Source organism: Podarcis melisellensis, assembly GCF_964234715.1.
Source record: "Podarcis melisellensis genome assembly, chromosome: 2".
Taxonomy (NCBI): Eukaryota; Metazoa; Chordata; class Lepidosauria; order Squamata; family Lacertidae; genus Podarcis; species Podarcis melisellensis.
The window spans coordinates 27,487,866-27,497,099 of record NC_138529.1 but is presented as its reverse complement, the minus strand read 5'-3'; the positions used below and the strand labels follow the sequence as shown (position 1 = coordinate 27,497,099).

The 9,234-nt window shown below is 46.0% G+C and overlaps 1 long non-coding RNA gene across 1 annotated transcript; it reads right to left on the bottom strand.

Moving 5' to 3' along the window:
• Window positions 1-4,868: 4,868 nt before the first annotated feature.
• LOC309363602 lies at window positions 4,869-7,605 on the bottom strand. Its single transcript, XR_014165461.1, has 2 exons — window positions 7,420-7,605; window positions 4,869-6,475 (listed from the first exon to the last, which is right to left on the bottom strand). It is a non-coding gene; the product is annotated as an uncharacterized lncRNA (long non-coding RNA).
• Between the last annotated feature and the right edge of the window lie 1,629 nt (window positions 7,606-9,234).

Here is a 9,234-nt window from a genome sequence, read left to right as displayed (position 1 = left end):
ACACGGACTGGATGGAACGTATCTCAAGGACGAGATACTCTCAAACTGGAAACATGGGCAATTTACCAGGAATCAGATTGTGAGTGTGTACCTGCAGGCAGAATCTGGAGCCCCCAGCAAACAAAAGAAGTCTGCTCTTTGGACCCAATAAGGGCAGAAGACCAAGCGCCTAGTATTTGCACATGGCTTGGCAAAGGTGGAGGTCTTACAGCACCTGCCAATTGCAGGGGCTGATGCATTGAACATCTTGTTCCCCTTGGTGCCTAAAAAGACCACTGAGAATGGAGGACGCACAATCCTGGATTAGGGTAGTTTATTCGCTTACCAGAAAAAGACATTTTATGTTTCTGCTCAAGCACAATGAATTTTTTGATCATTTGACCCTGGTGACTGGCTTGGCACTACACCAAATGCCACACCACTTATGATGATCAGGACTAGAAGCATCATAGGAACACAAATAGCAGCCTTCTACTTTTCAGAGGTTCTACTGCAAACGTTTTCAGCCTTTTTGAGTCCATTGCTCCCTTGGCCAACTACATTCTTTCTGTGGCACCCCTGTGGGGCTCAGGAGCCCAGTTGTGTCACCTCTTGCCTGCAGAGATGGGCCTGGGAAAAGGATGCTTCTGGCCTTAGTGGCCCAAAGAAGACTGGCTAAAAGTGAACGTGAGGCCAGCACCTTACCTTGGGAGACAGCAGTGGCAGCAGCGGGTGCTGCTAGGCTTGCGTAATGGAAAGGCTCCCCTTCAGCACCAGGCATTCAGCTCCCAAGCAGGCCTTGCACACAGCAATCACAAGGCCAGCACAGCGCCTGCCTGCCTGGCCTCCCACTTGTCTTTCCATTCCCAATAGCAAGGTCTGACAGACTGGCTGGCTGGGCTCCCTTGCTCCCTTACTCTGAGGCCACCTCAGCTCCTCGCAACCAGCACCCCCTGGCCAGCCCCAGAGGCACCATTCGCCTAAGGAGCTTGTAGCCAGGGCTGCTGCAACAAACAGCTTTGCAAGCCCTTGGCAAGCAGAGACGTGAAAGGGCATCAGAGGAGGGAACGAAGGAAGGAAAGAGGGACAGAGGCTGGTGTTGCCTGCAGCACCCCTGACCATCATTCAAGGCACCCCAGGGTGCCACAGCACACTGGTTGAAAACCACTGTTCTACTGGATCAGATCTATGCTGAGAACGGTCTACGCTGTAAGAACATAAGAGCAGCCTTGTTGGATCAGGCCAAAGGCCCAACTAGTCCAGAATTTAGTTCTTAGAGCAGCCAGCTAGATGCAGGAACGTCATGCAACAGTATTCTCCTCTTACAGTGGAAACAGAACATAACCATCAGGGTTCGTAACCGATGAAAGTCTTATCCTCCAGGGGTGGTCCATGGTGGTAGATATCCAGGTATTCTGCAGTAGACTGATGCATGGGCATAGCCAGGGTTTATTTTAGGGGGGCAGGACACCCACCTCTCCTGTTCCAGAACCGACGTAATTGGTCAGTTCGCAGAAGCAACACCCATCGCTCATTCGGGTTGCCAGTTGCATCACTAGAATGCGCCACAACACCACACAAGTGACCTCAGCAAGCATTTCCATTCCAAATATTCTGATTATTTCTGTTAGTATTTTAATTTATTTACTTGATGGGGGGGCAGTTGCCCCCCTTCCCACACCCATAGATCAGCGAGGGGCTCTGACTCCCATTTGCTTAACAGCAACAACAAAAACTGCTTTATCCATCTAAATGAGGCTGTTGTGATGCGGAAAGCTGATTAGGAATGGACTTTTATGAAAGCTCAGTTCAGTTTTTGCTTTGAAAATGAACCCCTAGGCTCAGGATGTGCTCAGAGGCAGCCTGTTCCTTGAAACCAGCTGTCCTCAGCTACAAGGCAAGACTAAGGCAACTGGAGTTTGGGAAAAGAAGAATGAGATATTATGGGGAAATGTTATAACATTCTGAAGAGCATGGGCAATGGGGATAGAGAGAAGACGTTTATTTACTGCCCACTCATAGAAAATGTCAAGGCAGAATACAAACAGAACGTAAGCTACATAAGAACAATACGAATATTGTCTTCCTTTCTTATAATATTAGAAATGGGAAGAAAAAGTCATCCAACGAAGTTGATGATCTGGATGAAAGGAATTAATGTTTCATACAATGCATAACTAACTTATGGAATTTTTCGTCACAAGAAACAGTGATGGTGGCTGCTATCTCTGAAGAGGGGGGTGGGTGGGTGGGTGGGTGTTTAAAGAAAGGATTAGAGACAAAGTCATGGGTCTACCAACATCTACTAGCCATGACAGCTATATTTGTTTGTTCCACTGTTAACAATTGAAATCCTTCCGTTTTCAAAAACTTCCAGGGCAAAGAACAATGTTTGAGATGTTGGGAATGTTTAAATGCAAATTGGCAAATGAAACCAATATTCTGCATAATGAAAACCAAGATTTTGGGCCAACCTGTTGAGCAGATTTTGGCCAGCCTGTTGAATAAGCTGCCTCCTAAAATAATCAGATTATATAATAGCTAGGACTTCACTACCTATTGACTGATTTTCAAATGTTTATGCCACCCAGAAAACAAGTGAAGGCCAAAAAGATGCTGGTTCACAACTCCCTTCTCCAATTCATGAAGCCAGTACCTGGAGGCTCACTTTAGCAAGGCTTCTACTTAATTCCAAAAACGAATGGATAACTTCAGTGTCAAGGTGGCCTCAGTCATAAAAAAAAATACATTTACCTATAAATAAACCTCATAAACTCTAAGACAGACCAGAGAGAACAACTAGCAATGTTGAGAAGGTAAGGAGACACTGGTTACCTCTTTATTGCACTTCAGACATGCTACATAATTCAGCCACAAAGTTTAACAAGCCTTGGCCAAAATGCACATAACTAAGTTCAGAAAAGGATGAGACGAATTCACAAAGGGCAAGAATAACAATGCTAGCTAGCTATGAGGCAAAGCCAGCCCCTAAAATACTTGCAGAGCAAGCAGCCCTCTGGAAGACACAATCTAAGGGGTCCCCTGAGTTCTGGACACTGGGAAAGACCCCCAAGTCTTTGAGTGAACTTATGAGTGTGTCTTAGAATTAGGGAACTGTGGAGCACACATACACTACAATTGTCAGGGCAAAGCACAATACAGTATCAAATTCAGTATGACTCAGACACTGAAGTCTTAAGAGTCAGTTCCGTTTCCAGGTTTTTTCTTATTCTTTGCAAAAGCGCTCTTGGATGTTTATTGGTATAAGTAAACACAGCGAGTGTTTTCACAGAAGACACAAAAAGAGCAGTTGACCCTTTCACTCTTTTCTATGAATATGATGAGGAAGAGAAAGTGAAAGAAACTTGAAACCTGAAAGCACATGCCAGCCAACAAATTTTTCATATTTGCATTATGGATATGGGAAATAGAAACAAACAAAGTCCTCTTTTAGGTTCAGCATGGGACTCTTAATCTCAGGGCAATGGGTTGGGCAAAAAGGTTGGGCAAAAAGATTCCTGCATCTCAGGGGGTTGAATGGGATCGCGGCCCTACGATTCCATGCCTCTATGATCAAGGCTGAAGGCAAATTCTGCAATGTCAGGGATGCACTTCCCAGCTTCACCACTAGATTATGAGCATTGCTACCAGCCAAGAAGGGATGCGGGTGGCGCTGTGGGTTAAACCACAGAGCCTAGGACTTGCCGATCAGAAGGTTGGCAGTTTCAATCCCCACAACAGGATTCAGGGGTCCCTTTACCTTTATCTTTACCAGCCAAGAAGTACACATTTCCTTAGATGAGGGAAGTTAAAAGGTAAAGGGACCCCTGACCATTAGGTCCAGTCGTGACCGACTCTGGGGTTGCGGCGCTCATCTCGCTTTATTGGTACAGCTTCCGGGTCATGTGGCCAGCATGTGGCCAGCATGACTAAGCAGCTTCTGGCGAACCAGAGCAGCACACGGAAACGCTGTTTACCTTCCCGCCGGAGTGGTACCTATTTATCTACTTGCACTTTGACATGCTTTCGAACTGCTAGGTTAGCAGGAGCTGGGACCAAGCAACAGGAGCTCACCCCGTCGCGGGGATTCGAACTGCTGGTCTTCTGATCGGCAAGTCCTAGGCTCTGTGGTTTAATTCACAGCGCCACCCGCGTCCCTTGAGGGAAGGTACCGTACTTTAATTAGCAACCTTGAGTTCCCAAGAGGCACCGTCCTTGTGCAACTTCTTGTTCAAGGATGGCTGGGAGAACTTGCACAAGTAGCGGGAGGGAATAGTGCCTGAATTAGCATGAAGACAACCCATTTTATTATGGCACGCCCTTTTGCAAACTACAGCATCGATGTAATCCTCAGTCTCAGGTATGTACTGTATATGCATATGGTTTCCATGGTATGGAAGGAAAGCACATGAAATCACCACCACCCTGCCGAAACTAAGCAGGTCTGGGTCTTGTCAGTGCCTGTATGGGTGGCCACCTTTGGCTCCTTGATAGAAGATAAGGCAAATATAAAAGTAAGTAAATAAAATAAAATTGGGGAAAAAATTGTTGTAAGGGGTGTGGAATTGTGGTCCCAGGGAAATTAAATGCACAGAGTACACTTACAGATACTGAGCGACTCAATTAGAGCTGGAATGTATGCAAGATAAGCAGAATAACCCTTTGCAAAAGCAATGATAGGCCCCGTTCAGCCCTGAGAGGGAACAATAAAAAGATTACTTGGCTAATACACTTGGTAGATGTACATTTCCTCAGGCATCTGGATCCTGCCACTGTTGGGAGATACAATACAGGGCTTAGTGGACTTGACTCAGTGCAGCTGCTCCTTTACTCTTACCGGTAACAGCCCCCCTCCCCAATAGAAACAATAAAGAAAGGTGAGGGTGGGGTTTGCCAAACAGGATCTATTTAATTGCTTTTAAGATTCATTTCAATGCAAATAATTTGGGCAGGGCCAGACCTAAAGAACATTTGCCCAACCCAAGGATTGCAACATTATCATAGCCCTGGATGGAAATCGAGAATGACAAAACAGAGCAAATAAAATGAGACAAAACTGGTTACCCTGTTGGAACTACTCCCCCTCCAAAGGTCCCTTGGCATGGATAAACAGCATAAAAACGGAGAAGCAAATTATCAAGTTTTTAAAACGCGTTCCTTTTCAATAACCCAACTCAAGTTTTCTTTATTTTAAATAAGCAGCTAACTCAAAAAGGTTCTTATCTTACTTGCAAAATTGCAAGCATCTGAGTACATTTATATCTTCCTGTTACTACTTCAGTTGGTTGACTTTGCTATATGTTTCCCCCCTTAAGGGTCAACCATTAATACGATCCTGAAATACAGACTCACTAGAAGATTCTGTTGAAGTTAAAGTGCCTTGTGTCAAGGGCTCTGACGCTCCCATCATCCATAGCAAGCTGTATGCCATGATATTGACAGCCAGGAGGCGTACAGTGATGCACTCTGTATCCCTATACCACAATGTGCTTCACTTGGTAGCATTGGCAATCTTCTACTTGGGCCACGTGTACATTTTCAGTGACACACAATGTAGCGACACACAAGAACTTTCTGGGGAAATATTTCAAATTCTGAAGAGCGAGCGTCAAATATTTAGGGTCCGGCCCTGTAGAGAACCGAGGAAATATTTAAATACTTAGGCACCGTCAGCCAACAGTTAAGCCCTTGAGTGACAAAGTGTCTGGAATGGTTTCCCCAGTCCTGATGCTTCCAGTGCTTAATTTCTAAAATGAGAGACAGCTGCTGTGTGGATTTTAGAATGCACAGCCAATTATATGTAGCATGTGCATCTCACACATATAGGCAACGGCGATACACCCTGTAGCAGATGTTAAGCAAGTACAGCCAGAGACACAGCCCAAGACATTGTGGTGCCTGAGGCAGAAAATCTAAACTGCCACCCCCACTGGTGAAAGATAAAATAAAACAAACATAGCCATTGACAGTTTGCTGCCCTTTAATGATACCCAAAACTCCGCTCTCAGAGGCAAGCCACTGTACCCTGCCTAATAGTGTGACTAGGTACAGTCACCCTCCCTAGACTGTGTGAATGAACATCGAGTGTGAATGTCTCCTACTGATGAATACTACTCTGAAGTAAGACGACTAGCTAAACAGTGCCATGACCCAGTTTCCTTGCGCTGTAAAATAACTGCTTTCTGAAGTTTATGGTTGATTTGCTCACATGTGGCCCGGATTTGCTGCCAGGGTGGAATCAGAACTGCCTTTACCCAGGAGAAAATCTGAACTCCCAAGGAACTATTACCCCAAGAGAATTTATGTAAAGGCTATGATAACATTTACATGAGCAGATTTAAGGCACTTGTGGCCCCACATTTGCTTACTTGGGGGACGGCAATATTGAGTCAATTTCACCCTGTCATCGACTTCAGATTTTGTTCTCTCTGCCATACCGAAGAGTTGTATACAGGAAGTAGGTCTTTGCATGGCTGGGAGAATGGCTTCAGGCCTTCTGGGGGTAATTAAGAGCAAAACCAAGGCTGATTAACTGTGGATTGCTTGGAATGTTTCTATATATTCTAGTAGCAGTCCCTTCTTTGAGAAGGGCTTTTTGATTGCACACAAAAAATAATTCTGTATCCGCATACACCTCAAAATCTAATCTGGTTAGATGTTCAAAATAGAAGATATGAGGATCTTATTTCCCTACCAGTTTTAATTACTCTCTCTCTCTCTCTCTCTCTCTCTCTCTCTCTCTCTCTCTCTCTCTGTGTGTTTGGTACAAAAAAAAATCAGCACTTGAACTTTAAGTGAATTAAGGATAAAAAACCCCCAACGCTGACACATTTAATTGTATGGTGTTTTTTTTCAGGATATGATCTTATTTTGCCTGAATTCCGAAATATCACCACAAAATTAAATGGTGATTTTGAAAGTTGCTATTTTTTTAATGAGATGTTTAAATCTTACATTTCAAAAAAATAAAAATGGACGGTTATTGATTATGTAATATCTAAAGGCCAGCTGATCCTTTATAAATTACCATAGTGGCAATTAATGGGTTTACATGGCTGTGAAAAGGCAACCTGCTTGTCATAGAAGCAGGACGGCTTCAAACACATTGGGGCTGGGGTGAGGGTGGTTGGGGCATGTCCTAAGCTCACTTACTATAGAGCAAGTTCCCAAGAATTCAGTGGCACATACTCCTGATTAAATATGCTGAGGTTCATGTTGCTAAATTAAAGTGGAATGGCAATAGCTCAGTGCTAGCGCTTGCATGCAGAATATGTCACATGTTCACTCCAGGTAAAACTAGGAGACCACTGTTAGACATCCTGGAGAGCTGCTGCCAGTCCGTGTAGAATATATTGAGATAGATGAATTAATAGTCCGGCTCGTTATAAGGAAGCTTCCTAAAATTTTAATTCAAAACAGCAAAATTACCTCGACACTCACCCCAAGCGCGAGTCCTATGTATTCTAGAATTCTGTCTCCTGCGGACATGCAAATTGCAGGCTTTCATTCAGTAGTCAAAGAAAACACTACATTAAATCAATGCTGCTCTTTCTGAAAAGGATTTCGGAGTACATCACTGCACTTCAGATGAATTCCCACAAAACCTCCCCTTTTAAAGTTTTCACTGTTCTGTAAAAGAAAGAAAAAAACTTCACCGAATGCCATATTTTCCAGATGACACCTGGGTTCAGGCATTATCCATTTGTTCCCAATAATTATTCCTTGCCTAAAAGCAAAACAACAAATAGACGTTGCAGCACAATCCTAGAGGCGTGTAAGCAGAAGGAGGCCCCATTGACTTCAGGGGAACTTACTCTTAGGACTTGCAGCCTTAAAACCATTAACAGATTTCACTGTCCTAGTTACACACACACACACACACACCCCTCCCAGAACGGACGGATAGATTAAATTAGAAATGTTAACAACTCTCTTATGTTGTTATTTTCCCGAATGGGATTGATTTTGAGCTGACATCACCTTTCAAAACACAAGAGAAAGAGGCAGCGCGTGTGCTTTCCTGCTTTCGGTTCCTAACCGGGGGTGGCGTGGGGTGGGGAGAGTGGGGAGTTCATGTTCAGTCGAGGGCCGGAAGGTCACCGTGGGGAGCGCCGCTACAAAGGAGCGCCGAGTTCAGCGCCTATTACGTTCTGCACAACCTGGCGGTGTGGCCTCTCCCCCCCTTTTTTTTCTTTTAAGAGACATATTTGAAATATCAATCATATGCCTTTCCTTGAAATGGCCCTTGTTTAAACGGTCACAGATTGGAAGGCCTGTTCAAACATTATTGCCCTAGACAGACAGACAGCCTAATAGCTCCTTGGATGAGTTGAGTTTGAAAGGCCAGTATAAATATAGCGAGAGGAGAGAGAGAGGTTTTTTTTTCCAGGCCCCCGCTCGCAGCAAGGGCATCCCCCAGCGCAAGCCGGAATTTCTGGAGCAAAAAAAATAAATGCACACCCAAAGGCAAGAGCTCTGGCCTCTGATTGGCCCAGGAGCCTCCAACAGCTGGGCCTCCTTCCCCACCCCTCCCCCGAGCACCCCCTCTCCTTTATCAGATTGGAGAGATCCTCCCTCTCCGCAAACAAAGAACGAGAGTCATTCAAGCGAGACGAGGCGTCCCGCTGATTGGCCGAGAGCTGCTAGGCGCGACTGCGGGGATTTAAGGTGGACGAGCGCCTTTGGGACACCCCCCCCATGAAAAATCGCGGGGGGGGGGCTGGCTTGTTTTGCAGCGAAAGGAAACTGAGCCGGGAAAGAGGAGCTGCAAGAGCTTATCCCGGTTGCTAGCCAGTCTGGCTTTGACTACGGTGGGGTGTGGGGGGGGGATGGGAAGTGTGTTGTTGGGGGTGGGGGGGAACAAGCCCGCCCCTCCTTAAGAGAGGCACGGCGGAGAAGTTCCCATTGATTAAAGCTGCGAAGGGTGGGGGGAAGGGCAGGCTGGAGCGGCTCTTCCCAGCAAAGCTGCCTTTCTTCCCCTCCCCCCTCTTCCTCTTCCTCCCTCCCTCCCTCCTTTCTCCCGCCCCGGGCGCTCCTCTCTCCCCAGCTCCGCCGCCGCTGCTTCTCTCCTTTCGTTCTCCCTGGGGGTGAGACCTGAAGCAGAGCCGGGCAGCGAAGCCTCTCGGGCAGCCTCGGCTGCAGCAGAGCGTTATTTATCGCGGCCGGCTTGCATGCACCGCGGCCGGCTCCATGCAAAGCCTTCTCTGCAAAAGCAGGCATGCACAGCCGGAGCTGTGTGTGTGTGCAAACGCGAGG